We start from the raw sequence: 24,544 nt of genomic DNA, 5'->3' as shown, positions 1-24,544 counted from the left end.
TGCTCACCGTCGCCCTCTGCCCTGTTAGGGCACACATTCAATTATTAGGCGCACGTTGTTAGGCGCACATTGATAGGCGCCCGTTGATAGCATTAGGCACACGTGGTTGGGCGCACGTGGTTGGTCGCACGTCGATAGCGTTGCTAGGCGCACATTCATAGGCGCACGCTGATAGGCGCACAGCTTTCGCACATTTTACAAGGCGCATACTTTCGGCTGGGATCGCAATGGAGCGTATGAGAGCCCAGGCGTCCACGGAGCTGGCACCTCCAGAATCGGGCATAAGAGCTCTAGGCCTCTGCTCAGCATGCCACCTCAGAGCCACACAGAGCGAGGAAGCAGACTCCCTATGTGCCCAATGTGAGGAGGCCCTGGGAGTTCCAGGTCAGGGCCGATCCCAGCCCAGATTAATTGCCAGTTCCTCAGGGAACACCCCGGAACTAGCAGGCCGAGGTGAGCAGCCGGGGAACCCTAGAGACCTGGTGCCCCTGAGGTTAGACTCTGCTTCACTCTCCTGGGTGGAATTATTCAAGGGGATTCATGCCTTTGTCCAAATGCAGTCTGCTCCCCGAACGGACCCATACGTACCGGATGTCCCTGCCCCTGGCACGCCTAGGCACGGCCACTCACCACCCGGAAGCTCCACTTATAGGGATTCAGATTGCTCTGAGGAAGAAGGCGAGCTTCCCGAGCAGGGTGAACCTCCCTCGGGGATAGAACCGTATCAAACCATGAGACGCTTCTTCCTTGAGGATCTCCCAGACCTGGTCTCTCAATGCCTGTCTGAGTTGGCTATCCCGGACCAAGGCACCCCAGGGGAACCTAGAATGAACCCCCTGCTAGAGGGCCTTCGTCAAACGGCTCTCCATTTTCCCCTCCTCCAAGCAGCACAGCAGTTAATCGATCTGGAGTGGAATGCGCCGGAGGCCTCATTCAAAGGGGGTCGGGCCTAGTCCAGCATGTACCCCCTGGACCTGGCAACTAAGGAGCTGCTGGCGTGCCATAGTCTGCGCAATTGTGAAGCGCACCACCATTCCAGTGGAGAGAGGGGCGGCCCTCAAGCATGCGCATGACCGGCGCCTGGATGCCATCCTGAGACAAGCCTTTGAGGTGGCAGCCATGTCCCTACGAATTGTGACCTGCTGCACCGTGGTGACGCGTTCCTGTTTGACACAAGCCAGGAACAACACCCCGGGAGAAGAAATGGAATCAGCTCTCTCGTTCCTCACTGACGCTGCCTCCGATCTAGTCTGTACGGCAGCCAAGGGAGTGTCATCCTCAGTGGCAGCCAGGAGACAGCTCTGGCTACGAAATTGGTCGGCCGACTCCTCCAAGGCACGCCTTACAAGAATGCCCTTTAAGGGATCCCTCCTGTTCGGCAGGAACCTTGAGAACCTGGCTAACAAGTGGGGCGCCTCTCCATTACCCCGTCTACCAGAAGACAGGTCAAGGAGGAACCAGCGCCCTCTTCCTAGGCCATCCATAAGAACATAAGAAAATGCCATACTGGGTCAGACCAAGGGTCCATCAAGCCCAGCATCCTGTTTCCAACAGTGGCCAATCCAGGCCATAAGAACCTGGCAAGTACCCAAAAACTAAGTCTATTCCATGTAACCATTGCTAATGGCAGTGGCTATTCTCTAAGTGAACTTAATAGCAGGTAATGGACTTCTCCTCCAAGAACTTATCCAATCCTTTTTTAAACACAGCTATACTAACTGCACGAACCACATTCTCTGGCAACAAATTCCAGAGTTTAATTGTGCATTGAGTAAAAAAGAACTTTCTCCGATTAGTTTTAAATGTGCCCCATGCTAACTTCATGGAGTGTCCCCTAGTCCTTCTACTATCCGAAAGAGTAAATAACCGATTCACATCTACCCGTTCTAGACCTCTCATGATTTTAAACACCTCTATCATATCCCCCCTCAGTCGTCTCTTATCCAAGCTGAAAAGTCCTAACCTCTTTAGTCTTTCCTCATAGGGGAGTTGTTCCATTCCCCTTATCATTTTGGTAGCCCTTCTCTGTACCTTCTCCATCGCAATTATATCTTTTTTGAGATGCGGCGACCAGAATTGTACACAGTATTCAAGGTGCGGTCTCACCATGGAGCGATACAGAGGCATTATGACATTTTCCGTTTTATTCATCATTCCTTTTCTAATAATTCCCAACATTCTGTTTGCTTTTTTGACTGCCGCAGCACACTGAACCGACGATTTCAATGTGTTATCCACTATGACACCTAGATCTCTTTCTTGGGTTGTAGCACCTAATATGGAACTCAACATCGTGTAATTATAGCATGGGTTATTTTTCCCTATATGCATCACCTTGCACTTATCCACATTAAATTTCATCTGCCATTTGGATGCCCAATTTTCCAGTCTCACAAGGTCTTCCTGCAATTTATCACAATCTGCTTGTGATTTAACTACTCTGCACAATTTTGTGTCATCTGCAAATTTGATTATCTCACTCGTCGTATTTCTTTCCAGATCATTTATAAATATATTGAACAGTAAGGGTCCCAATACAGATCCCTGAGGCACTCCACTGTCCACTCCCTTCCACTGAGAAAATTGCCCATTTAATCCTACTCTCTGTTTCCTGTCTTTTAGCCAGTTTGCAATCCACGAAAGGACATCGCCACCTATCCCATGACTTTTTACTTTTCCTAGAAGCCTCTCATGAGGAACTTTGTCAAACGTCTTCTGAAAATCCAAGTATACTATATCTACCGGTTCACCTTTATCCACATGTTTATTAACTCCTTCAAAAAAGTGAAGCAGATTTGTGAGGCAAGACTTGCCCTGGGTAAAGCCATGCTGACTTTGTTCCATTAAACCATGTCTTTCTATATGTTCTGTGATTTTGATGTTTAGAACACTTTCCACTATTTTTCCTGGCACTGAAGTCAGGCTAACCGGTCTGTAGTTTCCCGGATCGCCCCTGGAGCCCTTTTTAAATATTGGGGTTACATTTGCTATCCTCCAGTCTTCAGGTACAATGGATGATTTTAATGATAAGTTACAAATTTTTACTAATAGGTCTGAAATTTCATTTTTTAGTTTCTTCAGAACTCTGGGGTGTATACCATCCTGTCCAGGTGATTTACTACTCTTCAGTTTGTCAATCAGGCCTACCACATCTTCTAGGTTCACCGTGATTTGATTCAGTCCATCTGAATCATTACCCATGAAAACCTTCTCCATTACGGGTACCTCCCCAACATCCTCTTCAGTAAACACCGAAGCAAAGAAATCATTTAATCTTTCCGCGATGGCCTTATCTTCTCTAAGTGCCCCTTTTACCCCTCGATCATCTAACGGTCCAACTGACTCCCTCACAGGCTTTCTGCTTCGGATATATTTAAAAAAGTTTTTACTGTGAGTTTTTGCCTCTACAGCCAACTTCTTTTCAAATTCTCTCTTAGCCTGTCTTATCAATGTCTTACATTTAACTTGCCAGTGTTTATGCTTTATCCTATTTTCTTCTGTTGGATCCTTCTTCCAATTTTTGAATGAAGATCTTTTGGCTAAAATAGCTTCTTTCACCTCCCCTTTTAACCATGCCGGTAATCGTTTTGCCTTCTTTCCACCTTTCTTAATGTGTGGAATACATCTGGACTGTGCTTCTAGAATGGTATTTTTTAACAATGACCACGCCTCTTGGACATTTTTTACTTTTGTAGCTGCTCCTTTCAGTTTTTTTCTAACAATTTTTCTCATTTTATCAAAGTTTCCCTTTTGAAAGTTTAGCACGAGAGCCTTGGATTTGCACACTGTTCCTTTTCCAGTCATTAAATCAAATTTGATCATATTATGATCACTATTGCCAAGCGGCCCCACCACCGTTACCTCTCTCACCAAGTCCTGTGCTCCACTGAGAATTAGATCTAAAATTGCTCCCTCTCTCGTTGGTTCCTGAACCAATTGCTCCATAAAGCTATCATTTATTCCATCCAGGAACGTTATCTCTCTAGCGTGACCCGATGATACATTTACCCAGTCTATATTGGGGTAATTGAAGTCTCCCATTATTACTGCACTACCAATTTGGTTAGCTTCCCTAATTTCTCTTAGCATTTCACTGTCCATCTCACCATCTTGACCAGGTGGACGGTAGTATACCCCTTACTTATTTATTTATTTAATTCTTTTCTATACCGACATTCATGACGCCTGTCATATCACATCGGTTCACATCGAACAAGGGTAAATAAACATTAACTTAATCGTAGCTAGGAAGCTACTAATAGAGTTAAGAGAAGAGGTGAGTTACAATGAACGAGGGTTACTGAAACTTGGAGGATGGAAGAGAGTAAGGAGAGAGGAGAGATTTAACCAGCTGCACGCACAGATGAATTCACCAACCACCACAGGTAAAGAAGTCACACCGCCAGACGTGACGGTCAAGACCATTGTACCTCTATCTGCTCCAACTCGCTTTTCAGAGGAAGTTTGGAAATGTAGGGGATTTATCAACCAATGTTGCATGCACTTTTCTCTGCAACCTAATCATTTTTCTACAGCCTATGCCACCTACATCTTGTCTTATCTGGAAGGAAGAGCATTGGCTTGGGCCTCTTCGCTGTGGGAGCTCGATGATCCTATTCTACATGATCTTGCCGGGTTCCTTGAACTGTTCAGATCAGTTTTTGATGACCCTGCCCAGCATACTACTGCAGGATCTTCGCTGGTTCACCTGAAGTAAGGTAGTAAACCTTTATCAGACTTTGCCATAGAATTCAAGATACTGGCGTCTGAATTACATTGAGACCCTAAATGCCTGAGGAGCGTCTTCTCTGAGGGATTGAACTCTCATTTGAAAGATGAGCTGGCAGCTCGTGAGATGCCCGAGACCCTGGCTGAACTGGTGAAGTTGGCAACAAAGATTGATCGCCGACTTCGTGACAATGTTCAAGAGACTAAGACTCCCAGAAGGCTGGGCAGAGGGCTTGTCCCTTGGCCGGCGGTGCCATGATTTGTGCGTGTGGAGTGGCTCAAACTCGTCTGTGCGCGTAGGTGCACGTGCCGGGAGGCTTAGTTGTGAGTTCCGGTTGCGCCGGCGATGTGCATGCGGGGTGCACGCGCAGGCTACCACTTTGTGTGCCTGGGCGAGATGTGCGCGCACCGACCAATTTATGCGCTCGGGCCGTTTATGCGTGCCGCTGTGCACACGGCCCAGATGCGCGCGCCGCTGTGCGCACAAGTCGGTTGTACGCCCGGCTCGCCGCTGTGCACACGGCTCAGTTGTGCGGACAATATGGCGATCAAGGGGGGAAATGGCGCAGATGACCATGCGGGAAAGATGGCGACTCCCCCCCCCCGGAAAGTCTCCACGTGTGTGGACCCTCGCACCTGATCGGGGTCTAGCCCGGACGGGGATGCTCAACCCGATTTTATAGACGCCGGAAGGGAAAATCTGTGTGGCAATTCGAGCCTCGGAGACTTAGAAAAGATTTTCTACCTTAACTGGTCTCAGCGTTTCCCGGTCTTGTGCCGGGCGGTCTCCGGCTGCGGGGGGAGAGGGAATTACTTTCACCGCCATGCTCGATTGCCTCTAAGCCACCCTAGGGACTAAGTCCACCCCGGGAGCCAGCTACCGGACAGAGGCTTACTCACTGTAGTCTTCCCTGATACACAAGGGATTTCTACCCATAAAGATTCAATTTTGTATTTAGTCTCATGCAGGATGTTTATCCTGTTGGACTCTATGCCATCCCGGACATAAAGCGCCACACCTCCTCCCGACTGCTCCTCTCTGTCATTGCGATATAATTTGTACCCCGGTATAGCACTGTCCCATTGGTTATCCTCTTTCCACCATGTCTCTGAGATGCCAATTAAGTTTATGTCATCATTTACTGCTATACATTCTAATTCTCCCATCTTACTTCTTAGACTTCTGGCATTAGCATACAAACATTTCAAAGTTTGTTTTTTGATTGTATTTTTATTCTGCTTTTTAATTGATAGGGATAAGTTAGAATTTTTTAGCTCAGGTGAGTTTTTAGTTACAGGCACTTGGACTACTTTTCTAATTATTGGAACCTCACTGTCGGGATGCCCTAATTCTAATGCATCATTAGTATCCTTTAAAGATACATCTCTCCGAACCATGCGCTGCTGAGCGACTGTCTGCTTTCCCCTTTGTTCTAGTTTAAAAGCTGCTCTATCTCCTTTTTAAAGGTTAGCGCCAGCAGTCTGGTTCCACCCTGGTTAAGGTGGAGCCCATCCCTTCGGAAGAGACTCCCCCTTCCCCAAAAGGTTCCTAACAAAACTGAATCCCTCTTCCTTGCACCATCGTCTCATCCACGCATTGAGACTCCGGAGCTCTGCCTGCCTCTGGTGACCTGCGCGTGGAACAGGGAGCATTTCAGAGAATGCTACCCTGGAGGTTCTGGATTTAATCTTTCTACCTAAGAGCCTAAATTTGGCTTCCAGAACCTCCCTCCCACATTTTCCTATGTCGTTGGTGCCCACGTGTACCACGACAGCCGGCTCCTCCCCAGCACTGTCTAAAATCCTATCTAGGTGACGCGTGAGGTCCGCCACCTTCGCACCAGGTAGGCATGTTACCAGGCGATCCTCATGCCCACCCGCCACCCAGCTATCTACATTCCTAATAATCGAATCACCAACTATGACGGCCGACCTAACCCTTCCCTCCTGGGCAGTAGGCCTTGGGGAGATATCCTCAGTGCGAAAGGACAATGCATCACCTAGAGAGCAGGTCCTTGCTACAGGATCCTTTCCTGCTACATCTGGTTGGTGCTCTCCCATTATGAGACCTTCTTCCTCCAAGGCAGCACCAGGGCTGCCAGTCTGAAGTTGGGACTGGACTACTATGTCCCTGAAGGTCTCATCTATATACCTCTCTGTCTCCCTCAGCTCCTCCAGGTCTGCCACTCTAGCCTCCAGAGATCGGACTCGTTCTCTGAGAGCCAGGAGCTCTTTGCATCGCATGCACATGTACAACTTCTCACCGGTGGGTAAAAAATCATACATGTGACACTCGATGCAAAAGACTGGGAAGCCCCCCTCTTGCTGCTGGACTGCTGCCTTCATCTCAATTTTGATCAGTTCCTAGTTAAGTTTTAGGTTGCTATGGGAGTAGGAATGTGTCTAAGTTCCTTTAAATGTATTAATGAATTCACTATATGTCTGGTAGTGGCCTACTGGGGTCTGATCGAATTCTCAATAAAGTTTTTGTTGATGGGGTTTTTTTTTTGGTTTTTTTTTGTGCAAGTGGCACCTGCCTATAAATTAAGGGATGAGCTTGGGGTGGGTGGGTTAGGAATTACAAACAGTCTAACTTTAGTTAGTCAGCCTGAGTGACTCACAGCTCCCTTGATTAACAAATGTTGTTCCCTATTCAAACCTAATCACACTACCTCAACACCTTTCCAAGGTGAGTAACTGAGCTGAACTATTCAACTTTTTTACTTTGGTATATACTGCTCCTAGCTTATTTCTAGCTTCTGGCTACTTTTTTGTGGTGGTGGGGGGGGGGGGGGGGGGGTTTGTGTTTTTTTTTGTTTTTCAATGCAATGCACTCAGTTATTTATTAAATAAAACACTTAGCTCTTTAAAAGTCTGGAGGACACTTTAATAGTCAGGCAGACTTTTAAAAAATAAACACACTACCTACTGCTACCTTATTGACTGACTAAATACAAACAGTCTAACTTGTTTGTTTATTCACTGCCAACCTACTGCTACCTTATTGACTGACTAAAAATACAAACAGTCTAACTTGTGTATTCACTGCCTACCTACTGCTACCTTATTGACTGACTATTTAAAAATGCAAACAGTCTAACTTGTTTTATTCACTGACTGACTATTAAAGGCACAAACACACAAACACACTAAATAATATTCCCAAATAGTTAACTTTGCCCCAATACTTTTAAAAAAGTCAATGTCAATGTCCCAAGCAAAAACTTACTGATTCCTTTCAGCCACCAGCAAGGTGATCCTCTCCTCTCAGTGTTTCCACTGAGGTAGAGGCTCTCAACGCTTCAACCCCTACAGGACTCACTACCTAGCACCTCGTTCTCAGACCAGGAACCAGACCTTTCGGATCAGGCACAACAAGAGGGGAACCAGCTCGGGTTCGGGTCCCGGTCGCACCCCACAATGAGAATCAGCCAACCCATCTGGGGGACGAAGCCATAGGGTGCAGGCTAACCCTATTCTACCGCAGATGGGTCGAGATTACTTCAGACCAGTGGGTCCTCGCCATCATCCGAGAGGGGTATTACCTGGACTTCCTTCATCCCCCTCCGGACAAGTTTGTGGAATCTCCTTGTCCACCCTTCAAGAGGGCGGCACTGGAAGCTACCTTGCGGAGGCTCCTGTCCCTAAAAGCCATAATCCCAGTGCCTGCATGGGAGATAAATTCTGGGCATTATTCCATTTATTTCATTGTACCCAAGAAGGGGGGCACCTTCAGACCTGTCCTGGACCTCAAGTCAGTCAACCGGCACTTGAGGGTCCCAAGATTTCGCATGGAAACTCTGTGGTCAGTCCGAAGCGCAGTACAGTCAGGGGAGTATCTCACATCCCTGGATCTGTCAAAGGCCTACCTGCATATCCCAATCCATCGGGATCACCAGCGCTACTTGCGCTTCAAAGTCCTGAAACAATACTTTCAGTTCCGGGCGTTACCCTTCGGGTTAGCCACCGCACCGCGAACCTTTACCAAGGTAATAGTAGTGGTGGCGGCATCCCTCAGAAAGGAAGGAATTCTCGTCCATCCCTACCTAGACGATTGGCTGATCAGGGCAAGGTCACCGGAAGAGAGCCACCAGGCAACCAACAGAGTTATATCTCTTCTGGAAAGCCTAGGATGGTTAGTCAACATGAACAAGAGTTCCCTACAGCCTTCGCAGTCGCTGGAATACCTAGGAGTCTGATTCGACACCCAGGGAGACAAAGTCAGCCTGACCTCCAAGAGGAGATCAAAACTCCGGAATCGTTTGCAGGCTCTGCTGAGCACCTCCCGGCCCACAGCTTGGGATTATCTACAGGTCCTCGGCCTAATGGCGTCCACTCTGGAAGTAGTACCATGGGGGCACGGGCTCATATGAGACCGTTACAACGCGCCCTCCTATCTCGGTGGAGCCCACGATTACAGAACTACACCGTGCGTCTCCCTCTACCGGCCAGAGTACGGAATCAGTTACGGTGGTGGCTGCAACCCGGCCACACGAGCCGGGGGTCAAAATGTCCTCCCTAACCTGGACCCTACTCACTACAGATGCCAGCCTGAGCGGCTGGGGAGCACACTGCGAAGAGCTATCCGCCCAAGGGCGGTGGAGCAAAGAAGAGTCTGAGTGGAACATCAACAGACTAGAGGCACGGGCAGTCAGGTTAGCCTGCCTGAGATTTGCGCACAGACTTCGAAACAAGGCAGTCAGAGTGATGTCGGACAATGCCACCACGGTGGCATACATCAACCGACAGGTCGGAACCAGAAGCCGACAGGTATCCCTAGAAATAGCCCTCCTGATGGTTTGGGCGGAAGCAAATCTCCAGGACATCTCCGCCGTCCACATCGCCGGGAAGGACAACACCACGGCAGGCTTCCTCAACAGAGAAAGCCTAAACCCGGGGGAATGGCAACTGTCACCCACGGCCTTCCAGATGACTGTGGATCAGTGGGGGACTCCGGGCATGGACCTACTAGCGGACAGGTCCAACGCTCAAGTACCCAGATATTTCAGTCGCAGATGAGATCCTCTTTCCCACGGGATTGACGCCCTGGTGCAACCATGGCCTCAGGGGATCCTGCTATATGCCTTCCCCCCCATGGCCCCTGCTGGGCGCCATTATACACAAGATTCAGCGACTCAGAGGCCTAGTTCTTCTGGTGGCCCCGGACTGGCCAAGAAGACCCTGGTACGCAGACATGAGAAGACTGCTGGCAGGGGATCCCTTACCCCTGCCCCCTCACAGGGACCTGCTGAGACAAGGTCCCATCCTCCACGAGAATCTAGCTCCATTCTCTCTTACGGTCTGGCCATTGAGAGGGCTCGACTGAGGAAAAGGGGATACTCGGGGGCGGTAATAGATACACTCCTCCGAGCACGCGAGTTCTCCACATCACTAACTTACGTACGGATCTGGAGAGTATTTGAAGCCTGGTGCGAAACTCGCAGCACCAACGCACATGCCACTAAAATCCCCATCATTTTGGATTTCCTGCAAGATGGGCTTCAGAAGGGTCTGTCCCTCAATTCAATCAAGGTTCAGGTGGCAGCACTATCCTGCTACGGCCCCAGGTGTGACGGCAACAGCATTGCCACACACCCAGACATTTCACGTTTCCTGAAAGGAGTCAAACACATTCGCCCGCCACTGAAATAGCCAGTGCCCCTGTGGAACCTCAACCTAGTTTTGGACTTCCTTGCGGGACCCACCTTCAGACCCCTCCGAGGACATCCCTCTGGTTATTAACCTTGAAGATGGTGTTCTTGTTGGCCGTATGCTCAGCACGCCGCATCTCAGATCTACAAGCGCTGTCCTGCCGCGATCCGTTTCTCAGGATCACCCCAGGGGCTATCCATCTTCGCACGGTTCCTTCCTTCTTACCCAAAGTAGTCTCACACTTCCACCTCAACCAAACCATATCCTTGCCAACCATGGAAGGGTTGAAGAAATTGGAAGCAGGTCGAATACTGCGTCATCTCGACATCGGCAGACTGCTGTCCAGATACCTGGAGATGTCTGAAATAGTACGAAAGACGGACCACCTGTTCGTCCTTCACAGTGGGAAGCGGCAAGGAGAAGCGGCCTCACGAACGACTATTGCTCGCTGGATCAAAGAAGTTATCAAAGCGGCCTACATAGAAGCGGGAAAACCACCACCTCTACGAGTCAAGGCTCACTCTACCAGAGCACAAGCGGCCTCCTGGGCAGAAACTAGGATGCTGTCGCCTGCAGAGATATGTAAAGCGGCAACGTGGTCCTCCATCCATACCTTCTCCAGATTCTACCATCTGGACGTCCAGGCCAGGGAGGACTCAGCATTTGCGAGGGCAATCCTAAACGGACCTCGGGCAACCTCCCACCCAGTCCGGGAGAAGCTTTTGTACATCCCATTTGTAATGAGTCCATCTGCTACATGCTAGGAAATGGTGAGATTGCTTACCTGATAATCTCGTTTTTCCTTAGTGTAGGCAGATGGACTCAGCATCCCGCCCGGCTGCCGATATATATGGGGATTCACCATTTCGAAGTAAGCCATGTTTCCTTACATAGGGCATCCACCCTGCCGGGTGTCGACGCCCTCCGGTTGAGAACACTGGCAGTCTCCAGCTACTATCAATCGGTCAGGTTAATCATGTTCAGTTAATCAATCGGTCAGTCACACATATATCCATACAGCTTTTGCAAGGAAGATTACTGAGCGTCTGCACTTCCTGCAGGGGTATATGTACCACGTGCTGACGTCAGATCCATCTCCAACTGCTAGCATGAGCACACTATACCGATTTGTAATGAGTCCATCTGCCTACAGTAAGTAGGCAGATGGACTCATGGTGAGATTGGTGATGGTGAGATTACTTACTACAGGTAAGTAATCTCACCATTCTCTTTCAGTCAAAAACCCCGACTCTATCGATACCGGCTCGAACGAAGTCGAAGCTGACATCGACCTCTCCACAGCACTGGGACACTGCTGCTGCTCGACCGGCATCGACTATTCCAAAGGTGCCGATTCCCTCCTTACTTCCTCAAGAAAAGGACCGAGGAGATCATCGTGAAAAATATCGACACCGTCATCGCAAGGCTCAGTCCGCCGATCCAGGCAAGCCCTTGGCATCGACGTCTGCAGAGCCACCGACAAAGGAGCCCCGTCCAGAAAAGGTCCAATCCTCTTTTGTGACTGGGTCACCGAGGCGTTCCCCTCCTTCAGTGGTGCCGGGATCCACCAGTGCTGCCTCCTACTCTGGTGCCGGAGTTCCCGTCCCAGGCTTCCACGAGGAATTGGATCGGATGATCTAAGAAGCCATCGGTAAAGAACTTCAGAGCTTCCAACATCCATCGATGCCGGTACCGGTCCCCAAGCCAGTCACCGATCCGATTCCTGTAGCACTTGCACCACTACTGGGTAGACTGTATGCGTTGATGGGGGCCCTTTCACTGATGGAACCGAGAGCACTGGTAGGTCTGGTGCCTTCCACACCGATTCCATTATCGGATGATGAGGAAACACAGATACCCATTCCACCATCTGGGATTTTGCTACCGACTCGTCCATCGATGTCACCGGACCTGTCGATGCCCAGGCCTGGTCCTTCAGGATTAGCACCATTTCTCGCTGCTGGAGACCCACTAGGTGCTGGAGATCAGCCCTATGATCCTTGGACCAATGATTCGTCCCAAGATACAGATGATCTACCATCAGAGCCCTCTCCCCCAGATGAAAGAAATTCTCCACCAGAAGATCTGTCTTATTAATTTCATCAAGGAAATGTCTGAAACCATCCCTTTTCAACTTCAGACAGAAGAGGACTCTAGGCACAAGATGCTGGAAGTACCCCAATTTGTAGATGCTCCTAAGGAAATCATGGCTATACCTATTCATGAAATCCTGCTTGATCTCCTGAAGAGAAACTGGAAAAACCCATGTTCGGTTCCACCTGTCAACCGCAAGACAGATGCCACCTATCTTGTGCAGTCAGCTCCTGGGTTCCAAATGTCACAGTTGGATCATCACTCTGTTGTTGAATCAGCCCAGAAGAAGGCACGACATTCAAAACCTCATTCCTCCATATCTCCAGGAAAAAGAACAAAAATCTCTGGATGCTTTTGGCAGTCATGTCTTCCATGACTCAATGCTCATATCTCGCATTGCCTCTTACCAGTTATACATGACCCAGTATAACAGAGACCTTTTTAAGAGGATCCAGGATTTCTCTGATTCTTTACCAGAGCAACTCCAGGCTCATCTTCATACTCTGACTCAAAAAGGTCTGGATGCTGGAAAGCACGAGGTCCGTGCTGCGTATGATATCCTTGACACTGCCTTGGAGTGTCTGCAGCGGGGATTAGTGCAAGAAGATGGGCCTGGCTCAAAACCTCGGACTTAAGACCAAAAGTCCAAGACAGGTTAACAGATCTACCCTGTGTGGGTGATAATCTCTTCGGGGAAAAGATCCGAGAGACCATGGAGCAGTTAAAGGACCACCATCAAACGCTGCTCCAGCTTTCTTCTGTGCCGTCTGAGTTTCCTTCCGCCCCTAAGAGAACATTCAAGCGTGACTCTAAGCGGCCGGCCTACAAGCCAAGGAAATTTTATCCTCCGGTTTCTAGAGGACGCCCTTCCAGACCTTACCAAAATGGTCGTCAATCCAGGCAGACTCTGTCTCAAAAGTCTCAGCCAGGACCAGCGTCAGGGTTTTGACTCCTTCCTAGAGAAGAGTGTAAGCCAACCTCCTCTTCCATCTATACCGGTCTGCGGTTGGCTCTGCCACTTCAACAGTGTTTGACATAGTCACCACAGACCAGTGGGTACGTGTAGTAGTCACTCAGAGTTACTACCTAAATTTCCTAACTCTTCCAGCGGACTCTCCACCTCTGCTGACGTGGGGGACGACCGACCACTCTCCCTTGCTCGAACAGGAGGTCTCATCCCTCCTCAAATCCCGAGCAATAGAACCAGTGCCCCTCTCCCAGCAGGGGCAAGGTTTTATTCCCGGTATTTTCTAATAACCAAAAAGGTCAGGTGGCTTACGCCAGATACTGCACCCCTGCGCCCTAAACACATTTTTGCAGAGAGAAAATTCAAAATGGTAACCTTGGGCTCTCTACTTCCTCTTCTACAAAGAGGAGATTGGCTATGCTCTCTAGATCTCCAAGACGCTTACACACACATCTCAATTACTCCATCTCATTGCAAGTACCTGCGATTCCTGGTCGGCCCTCGTCACTTCAGTACTGTGTACTACCATTCGGCCTAGCATCCGCTCCACGAGTATTCACCAAGTGCCAGGAGGTGGTCACAGCCTTCCTCAGGAATTAGGTGTGCTTGTCTACCCTTATCTCAACGATTGGTTGATAAGGGCTCAGACTTAGCAGGGCGCACTAGCCTCCCTGCGTGTCACTATCCACACCCTGATCTCCTTAGGGTTTCTAATCAACTATCCCAAATCCAAGATAGTTCCATCCCAACCCTATCCTTTATAGGGGCCGACCTAAACACTGTACAGGCGAAAGCCTTCCTCTCCCAGGATCGTGCTTTCACCATAGCATCTCTGGCGCATCACCTACAGACTCGAGTACCTTCAACTGCTCGTCAATTCCTCATACTGCTGGGTCACATGGCGTCCTCTGTGCATGTCACTCCGTTGGCTCGCCTAGCCATGAGAGTGATGCAGTGGACCTTAAAATACCAGTGTATTCAAGCTTGTCAGCCAATGTCCAGCATTATCCAGGTTATCAAACAGCTCAGTCTGTCACTAGCCTAGTGGATACACCACTCCAATCTCATTCAAGGCCTTCCATTTCAGGCTCCAGAACCTCAAATTACCTTAAGACGCATCCAACCTCGGGTGGTGTGCACATGTAAGCGACCTGCAGACTCAGGGAACCTAGTCTCCAGAGGAAGCCAAACACCAGATAAATTTCCTGGAGCTTCAGGCGATCAGATATGCCCTCAAGGCTTTTCAGGATTGCCTATCAAACAAAGCCATCCTGATTCAAACAGACAATCAGGTTGCGAGGAGGTACATCAACAAACAAGGGGGAATGGGCTCCTACATCCTGTGTCAGGAAGCTGCACAGATATGGGCATGGGCCCTTTCCCGCTCGATGTACCTCAAAGCAACCTACTTACCGGGAGTGGACAATCTTTTGGCAGACAAGCTGAGTCGCACTTTCCATCCACACGAGTGGTCTCAACCCCACGATAGCGGACATGATATTCCAACGCTGGGGTTACCCTCGCATAGACCTCTTTGCGTCTGTCCATAACCACAAAATAGACAACTTCTGCTCTCTCCTTCGCAGTCACCACTCGCAACCAAGAGATGCCTTCGCCCTCTCCTGGGCCAGTGGTCTCTTTTATGCGTACCCTCCACTTCCTCTCATTTCAAAGACTCTTGTGAAGCTCCGGCAGGACAAGGGATTAATGATCCTGATAGCTCCCCACTGGCCATGCTAGGTGTAGTTTCCAATCCTCCAGGACCTATCATTACGCCAGCACATTCCTCTGGGGAAGGATCCCCTTCTAATAACTCAGAACGAAGGGTACCTGCATCACTCCAATCTCCAGGCTCTCTCTGACGGCCTGGATGTTGAAAGGTTATTACTCCAACCTCTTAACCTTTCCAAGTCGATATCTCGAGTCCTGGTGGCTTCATGAAAGCCTTCAACGAGAAGGTGTTATCGCTCTAAATGGAAGAGGTTTACGGTCTGGTGCACTTCCATGTCCATATATCCCTTCACTTGCTCCACTGTGAGGTTTCTAGACTATCTCTGGCACCTGTCAGTTAGGCATAAAATCGTCCTCTATCAGAGTGCATGTTAGTGCAGTGTCTGCATACCATAAGGGTATAGGAGATATCTCCATTTCAACACAACCCTTAGTATCACTTTTCATGAGAGGCTTGCTCCATTGAAAACCTTCACTGCACCCTCCTGCCCCTGCTTGGGACCTTAATGTGGTTTTGGGACGGCTCATGAAACCTTCGTTGAGCCTCTCCACTCCTGTGATCTCCGCTATCTCACCTGGAAGGTAGTTTTTCTTCTTGCGATCACGTCCGCTCGCAGAGTTAGTGAATCACAGGCATTAGTTAACTACCCGCCTTACACTAAAATTCTGCATGACAGGGTAGTGCTCCGCACTCACCCTAAACTTTTGCCGAAGGTAGTGTCGGAATTTCATAGTAACCAATCTATTATCTTACCTACCTTTTTTCCCAGGCCCCATTCAAACCCAGGAGAACAGGCTCTGCATTCTTTGAACTGCAAACGTGCTCTAGCTTTCTATCTGGACCACACGTCGGCCCACAGGAAATCCACTCAATTGTTCGTTTCTTTTGATACCATCAAATTGGGAAATCCTGTGGGAAAGCAGACCCTCTCCTCCTGGTTGACGGAATGCATTTCTTTTTTCTACCAGCAAGCAGGCATTCCGCTACAAGACCGGGTAAAAGCATACTCAGGGCCATGGCGATATCAGTAGTGCACCTCCGTTCGGTGCCGCTTGCTGATATTTGTAAGGCTGCTACCTGGAGTTCTCTCCATACTTTCGCAGCCCATTATTGCTTAATTAAGGCTGGCACACAGGATTCCATCTTTGGCCAGTCCATTCTACGCAACTTGTTTTCAGTTTAACTTCTCAACATCCTTCCACCGACCCGTTCAGGGTTTAGGATGCCCTCCTAACCAAATTTCCACCCCTGTTGTTGTGCCTGTTGCACGTCTTTGGGTGCATTTGGTGCTTTGCTCAGGCATCCTCAGCTCGGTACTCACCCATATGTGAGGACTACCATCCTGCTTGTCCTGTGAGAAAGCAGAGTTGCTTACCTGTAACGTGTTCTCACAGGACAGCAAGATGGTAGTCCTCACGAAACCCGCCCACCACCCCGCGAAGTTGGGTTCATTTACATTTTCTTATTTTATTTTTCGCACCTACATTTTACTATAAGACAAGACTGAAGGGGGACCCTGCTGGATGCAGGGTAGGTGCATTGCTGGGCATGCCCAGTAGGTGCCAGTCAAAGTTCTAGAAACTTTGACAAAAGTGTTCCGTGATTGGGCTCCATCCTGATGATGTCACCCATATGTGAGGACTAACATCCTACTGTCCTGTGAGAACACCTGTTACAGGTAAGCAACTCTGCTTTCTCAAAGGGGCATGGTCTGGGCCAGGGCATGGGCATTCCTAGATTTCTCAATGAAACCAGCACGTAAATCCTTACATGCATAGGCACATGCTGTATAACTTTACTTCTACTATAGATGGCATGTAAGTAAAAAAAAAACAGGTGAGCAGTGTGTTAAAAGTTGGTGTTAACAGGCTAAAAGGGAGGCTATTTAACTATTTATTTATTTATTGGTTTGTTTTTTATACAGACATTCGATCTGGCATATCACATCAGTTTACAGGACATCACATGAAATAATTATGACAACAGTATCTATTCTTTACATAGTAACTGTGTAACTTAGTTAACAGTTTGGCATTTTCGTTTGATATACAAAGAGCACATGAGTTGATGAGACAGGGGTGTCTTATTCTTCTTCAAAAGTGCAATTAACAAAACATTTGTCAACTTAAACAAAACTTAACTAGGGGGGTTAGGAAATCCTATCCCTTACCTGGGTGAACTGGGAACAAACTGTGCATGTCTACTAAAATCCCCCACTTAATGTGGTTTATGCGGCATTTGAGTGCATAGGTGTGCACCTATTTTTAATTGTGCGCACATGTGTGTGCATTCAGCCTATTTTATACCATACATACATATACGTGCATATATTATAAATAACTGTGTCCCTTGGAGCGAGCTGTCAAACGCATGCAGATTTGTGCCCACATGCCTGTTTAAAAGTAACCATCCTTGTGTACAAAGTTGAGGACATATAGATAATGAAAAACAAGATATAAAGTATAATAAGAAAAAAGATTAAAATATTTTCAAAAAAGGTGAATGGTTTTCAGTGTTTGTATCATTTTGAAGAGGACAGAAATAAAAATAAAAAAAGAAGACTGTGGAAAGCCTGATCTGGGCCTCTAGTCCTGGGTAACAGGACCCAGCCTTGGCCAGGTCAGTGTCCCTTGGCCTAGCCCTGGTCCTTGATGATGAGACCCTGTCTGGTCAGGCCCTGGCATCAGGCCTGGGCTTCAACTATAGGAACCAGCCCTGGTCCTAAGCTTTGGTGACTGTACCCAGCATTGGCCTAGGCCCTAGACTTGTACCTCAGCCCTGAGCCTGAGTCTTGATGTAGGCTTTGACAATGAAGCCCGGTCCTGGCCCCATTTTCTTTTACAGTGAAGTCAATGGGGCCTACTTCATAAGAACATAAGAATTGCTATACTGTGTCAAACCAAGAGTCCAAGCTCAGTATCCTGATTCCAACACTGGCCAGTCTAGTTTACAAGTACCTGGAAAGATCACAGATAGCAAATAGATCCCATGTTGCTATTATGTGGTGATAAGTCATGGCTATTCCCTAAGATTGGTTAAGAACAATTTATGGAATTCTCCAGGAACTTGTTCAACACCTTTTTAAATACAGCTATGCTAATTGTCATAACCACATCCCTCATCAATGAATTCCAGAACTTAATTGTGCCTTGAGTGAAAAAGAATTGTTGATATGTTTTGAATGTGCTACTTACTAACTTCATGGAGTATCCCCTTGTCTTTATATTTTTTGAAAGAGTAGACTATTAAATTTACCAGTTCTATTCCACTCATTATTTAATTAGACCACTATCATTTCCCCACCCCCCTCCCCCCCCCTCAGCCATCTCTTCTCCAAGCTAAACCTCTTCAGCCTTTCCTCATGGGGAACCATTCCATCCCCTTTAACATTTTGGTCACCCTTCTCTTTACCTTTTCCAATATAACATTTATTTATTTTGAGATGCAGCAACCAGAACTATAACACAGTACTTCAGGTACAGCCTCCTCATGGAGTGATGCAATGACATTGATAGTCTCCATTTTATTCTCTATTCCTTTTCTAATAATTCCTAACATTCTCTTGCCGTTTTTATTGCTTCTGCACACAGAACTGAAGTTTTCAAAGTGTTGTCCACTATGACCTCAGATCCTTTTCCTGAGTGGTTCTCCTGATATGGAACCTAACATTGTGTAACTTGGAGCTTTCCAAAGTGTGTGTCGCGACACTTTAGTGCCAGTGTGTCGAGCAAGCCCGGTGCACGTGAGGGGGCGGAGCAAGTGACATCACCAACTGTTATGATATCGAGGTGTTTGGTGGATTGTTAGGGGCAACAGTGATGTTATCTCCTACGGGGAGGAGCTCTGTAGAGAGACTGCACCAGGCTAGACTCAATAGCACAAACACCGAGAGTTTATTTTATTGTACAGCTAGGATGACCACCAGAGGTGGCAGTAGAGAGCAGGTTAGCTGGTAGCAGTCTGTAATCCTTGGCGAGGGAGACCCGTCCCACAATGGTGGTATAAGGCCCCGATGCAGATATCCAATAAGGCACTGTAGGAGAGACAGACTGGCAGATGTTAAACACACTCCCATAGCTGAATAGAGAGAATCCCAATGAGTAGTAGAGAGGATAAGTGTGGTGTAGGGCCTGATGCAAAGAGGTAGCGAGGAACTGAGGAGAGACAGACTGGTAGAAGTTGTACTCACTCTCTGTAGCTGATAGATGGATTTCCAGCAGGTTGAAGAATGGAGCAGGTACCAGGATATTTATTTATTTATTTATTTATTTAACACTTTTTTATACCGACCTTCATAGTAAATAAACCATATCGGATCGGTTTACATAAAACAAGGGTATAACAGAAGCAATAAATAAATAGGATAGACACACAGGCCCTCGAGGAGCGGGTATCTGTAAGAGGATAGGCACCTGTAAATAAGCAGAGGGCCCCCGAGGAGTGGGTACCAAGGTTAGAGAACCCCGAAGGGTGAAGATAGCTTCCAGTGGATAGAAGCGGCAGAGTAACTTCAGACTGGGACATACCGATCCTTTGCTAACTCGGCAAGAGTCAGCAAATGGGCAACCTTAAATATGCGGAAGCAGTGACGTCATTCGAGGGGAACGCCCCCGAGGCTCGCGCCAACACTGCTACAAAGGTAGGAACGCGCGTGCGCCCTAGGAAACCTCGGGTCAAGATGGCCGAGCGCCGCGCCAGAGCCACTCCAGGGAAGCCGGAGGGTGCGGCAGGGAGATGCCATGGACGCCATACTCCCGAGGCTGGTGGAGAAAGCTGAGAGGTGAGGCATGTCGGGCGAAGTAGTCTGAGCCTGACGGACGCAACACCAACTTCACTTCCTCGCAGCAAAAGCAAGATTTCCAGCGACCGAGCAAATTTGTTGTAGGTTCGCCTGGCCTATTCTTAAGGAAAAAAAAGTACTTCACTGCAGACCCCGTGGTGGCGCGGCTCTGGCACAGGACCGACCCTCCTTCTTTCTTAATGAATGAAGGTGTGGGCCGGTCCTGTGCCAGAGTCGCGGCTCTGTGAGGTCTGCGCAGTCTCAATGGGGGATCCGCAGAAGCGGACATGGTGTCTGCCTAATTGTAGAATCGCCAGGGCCGGTGGAAGCACTAGGGCGGTGAACTAGGCCTGGGCCTAGGGCGCCGAGCATTAGGGGGCACAGAGCAGTGGTATACCGAGGGGAGGTCAGGGGGAGCCAATGCGGCCACCAGTGGACCTCATCCCACTTGCGGCTGAGCAGTGAACTACCGCTGTGCTGTGCGCCAGACACACAGCAGGAAGATCGGCAGGGCCGTGCTAGTGCTCATGTCGCCATGGCCCGAAGAAAAAGGTTGCATCCAAATCTGCAGGTGCTCCTCCACCTTCTGCCTGCACGGCCCCGGAAGAAAACGTTGCCAGAGCCGCGCGGGCAGGAAGGAGGAGGAGGAGCATCAGCCATGTGCAGAAGAGAAGCAGCGTTTGTCATCCACGAATCCCAAGTCGCAGCGGGCTGAGAAGAGGAGGAGGCCCGGTAACAGGGCCGCCGCCACGGATCCCATTTTGCGGGCGGCCCAAGAAGATCAGGGCCGCTGCAGAGCCCATCCTGCGGCGACCCGTGAAGAGGCGGCCCAGAGGCAAGAGAGAGGCTGAGGGCCTGTAGAGTGCGTGTATGAGATGAGTTGAGAGATTGTGTGTGTGTGTATGAGATGAGTTGAGAGATTGTGTGTGTGTGTGTGTGTGTGTGTGTATGAGATGAGTTGAGAGATTGTGTCTGTGTGTGTATGAGATGAGTTGAGAGATTGTGTGTGTGTGTGTGTGTGTGTGTGTGTGTATGAGATGAGTTGAGAGATTGTGTGCGTGTGTTTGAGGGAAGAAGATAGATGGAGAGAAAAGAAATAGAAAAAAATACAATATAAAAGGAATTGGTAAAAAAAAAATAAAGGGAAGGTGGAACAAAAGCCTGTGACCAACCGATTAGAAAACTAAGATCAGACAGCAAAGGTAAAAAAAAAATAAATTACTTTTTAGTGATTGGCACATGTAATCTTTGGGAATGTGCAAGAGTAGCACTTTCTCTATGCAGATCTCACAATGTACGAGATCAACATGGAGGAAGTGGAAACCCATGGGGCCTGCACAGAGGAGGCAGCAGAATGGGCTTCAGTGCCAGTAGCAGCAATCAGCACCTCCCCAATAGCCATGTGGCAGCAGAGGAATGAGAGAGGTTCCAAGGTTGCTGGCAAAAGAAAAAGAGGGGGGTCTGCCTTTAGTGTGTGCATGTGTATGAATGAGAGTCTGCCTGGGGGTGTATGTGTGTGAATGCATGGGTGCCTGCCTGGGGGTGTATGTGTGTGAATGCATGGGTGCCTGCCTAAGGGTGTGTCTGTGTATGAGAATGAATGGGTGTCTTCCTGGGGTTTGTATGTGTGAGAATGAATGTGTGCATGCCTGGGGGGATGGTGAGGGAGTGGTGTGAAAATGAATGGGATCCTGCCTGGGGGGGTCAGTGTGTGTGTGTGAGTGAGAATGATTGGGAGCTTACCCTAGGTGTGTGTGTGTATGTGAGGGAGTCAGTGAGAGCATGAGTGTGTATGAGAAAATCCAGGGGCGTAAGAGTTTGTGTGTGTGGGGGGGGGGAGGGGGGGGAGAAGAAGAGACCATGCAGGTGCCGCTGATTCCAGCTCTCCTGCTGCATTCCGCCCGGGCGGAGAATGAATTCCTATTTTGCTGGGGCAGGGGGAGCTCTGGGCCAGCAGGGGACCGGGAAGTGTAGCAACACGCCTGTGTGTGCTTTGGGACATACTGGTTGAGAACCGCTGCTTTAGAAGACTGTTTTCAAAGCCATTTACTCAGGTAAATAGCAATTTATTTAGGAAAATTGACCTGGCTGAAAATTGCCCTCCTTTGTCTAAAAATACATGTGGGCTTCCACAGTGCACATATTTTTAGCAGGTTGAAAATAAGTGTTCCCAAAAGTATGTTTAAAGTTATCCATACATGGTATTTTGAAATGTATGTGCACTATTTTACACTCCCTCGGTCTCCTGCATAAAAAGCAGGTGCAAAGTACATATGATATTTGAAAAATCACCCCTTTACTGTGTAGTTTAACAGTTAATCTCTTAGGACCATTACTTGTAATGTTCAAGGAGCTTTCTGAATTTCTGCCCACATGTCATGTTTACCTGGCCTTGATTTTAATTTATTTGGCTGTATTTTTAGTGTCTTTTTACTTGTTTTTACTTAATGTTCAATGCCTTTCCATCCCAGTCTTTTCATCCCCAGATGTTCATGGGCCTTGAACTCTGATAGACATTCTAACTTTGGTAGAACTCATATGTGTGGATCCATTACAGCTACTAGAGAAAATTGATTAGTTTACCTGAAATTATTATTGAGGCAGTTCACTGAATTCACATAACCCATCCATCTCCCCTTTTGGTCTTGCAGTTTTTTGTTTGTGTTTTAGCTCACAACTTTTTTTTTTTTTTATTCTTTGAGATTTTATCAATTTTTACATCAATAAAATACATGAAATAAGGATTACACAAAGTATAAAGAAAAACAACCAACATAATATTGGATTATCAATCCACTACCTTTTCTCTAGCCCTCATTAAAAATGGGGCGTGGTGCACAAAACAATGAGAGAAAAAACAAAATGTTTCAAATCAGAGACAATTTTTTTTTATCTATTCTTTACATCAGTTCCTCAGCAGTTCTCTAAATCACTCAGATTTCAACTCTTTGTCAAGAAGAAAAGTTTCTAAATGTAGGGGATCATAGAAGATAAATTTTATTTCCGTTTAAAGTTATGCAACACTTGCATGGAAATTTAAGTAGAAATAATGCACCTAATGACAAAACCCTGTCTTTTAATACTAGAAATTGTTTTCTTTTCATCTGGGTGGGTTTAGCCACTTCTGGAAAAATCTGGATTTTCTTTCCACAAAAAAGAAAATCCTTGTGTTTAAAATATCTTCGTAGAATTAAATTATCTATCTCGCTGTTAAAAGTTACTAAGAGGGTAGCCCTTGTTGGAATATCATCCATTGATGCTTCTAAAAAAAAATTCAGGCTACCTCCCTGTATCATATCTACGCCAACCTCAGGACCCAAAGAACTAATTTTTGATCTAGGAACATAAAATATCTTGGTTAGCACTATTTCTTTACTTGAGGAAATTTGTAAAACCTCACCCAGATATTTCCGTAGCAACTCTGTTGCTGACAATAATCTAGTAATTGGAAAGTTTAAGAAACAAAGACTTTTTGTTCTTATTACATTTTCTAAGCTCTCTAGCTATCTTGACATTACTAAACCATCTTTAACAAATGCTGTATTAGCTGCTTGTAAATTTGAAACTTGTGAGTTTACAACCATGTAATTACTTTCCAAACTAATTAATCGAGTTGCATGATCTTGAAGCGAGTTTTTAGTCTCATTATTAAAAGACCCAAATTAAATCATAGCCTGAGCTAATAATTTTTGCATACTATTCACTGACTTCCAAACATCAAGCAAGGTCACATTGTTTAAATCAGGTATTTCTATATTAGAAGCTTCCATTATTCCGTCAGAGACTGCTGCAGCTGGAGAAGTATCCAAACCTACCTCTGCTGCGGCCATTTCCTTATTTTGAAGAATTGAATCAATTAAGGAAACACTTAAAACATTTAAATCTTTATCGGATCTAGAGTCTTGACTCCGAGGTGATGAATGGTGGCTGGGACTCTGTATTGAGCCCGAGGAAAAAGATACTTCTGGGTTAGGGTTTAAGGAATCATCATTCATTCTATGAATTATGACTGTCCATAGGCTCCCTAACCACCTCAGAGGTTGGAATCAAAGGAAATAGCTTAATTTTCCTTTTCCTGCCCATGTATCTTCAATAGGCACAATCTCCGCTGGTAACTGGAGAGCAGCAAGGAGCGCACCCATTAGGCAGTGTGCTGGCAGCTGGCTTTAACCAGTTCCAGTCCCAGTCCGATGACGTCACAGGGGGCGTGGCTCAACTCGCTCCATGAAGAAAGTAGTTTCAGGTGTTTAGGCTTGGAGCAGTCCCTCTCTGGCCATAGTTCTCTCCAGCGGGAGGAAAGTCCCTCCAGTTGCACTCCCTAGCTCACAATATTTCATTGGAATTATTTATTTCATTGTATTTACTAAGATTTTATTAACCATTTTATGATAAAGTTACATTCAGGTACAATAGATATTTCCCTGTCCCAGAGGGCTTTTTCTTTAACCCTTGACTAAAAAGGAAATTAGGTTTGGATAGTGTTGATGGCAGTTGGCAATTTCATGCTTGCTTGGCAGCCATGTCAAAAGCTTTAAAATTTCAACTGTTAGCTTTTAGAAAATGTCCACATGACCAGATTATATCTTGCTAG

General features: G+C 47.4%; 1 protein-coding gene across 2 annotated transcripts in view; it reads left to right on the top strand.

The window, feature by feature from the left end:
* CEP135 (centrosomal protein 135) overlaps nucleotides 1-24,544 on the top strand; it is a 435,470-nt gene that overhangs the window by 192,217 nt on the left and 218,709 nt on the right. The gene's annotated exons all lie outside the window — the stretch shown is intronic.

This window comes from Rhinatrema bivittatum, chromosome 1, assembly GCF_901001135.1.
Source record: "Rhinatrema bivittatum chromosome 1, aRhiBiv1.1, whole genome shotgun sequence".
Classification (NCBI taxonomy): Eukaryota; Metazoa; Chordata; class Amphibia; order Gymnophiona; family Rhinatrematidae; genus Rhinatrema; species Rhinatrema bivittatum.
The sequence above is the reverse complement of the archived record's forward strand: the minus strand, read 5'-3'. Positions and strand labels throughout refer to the sequence as shown.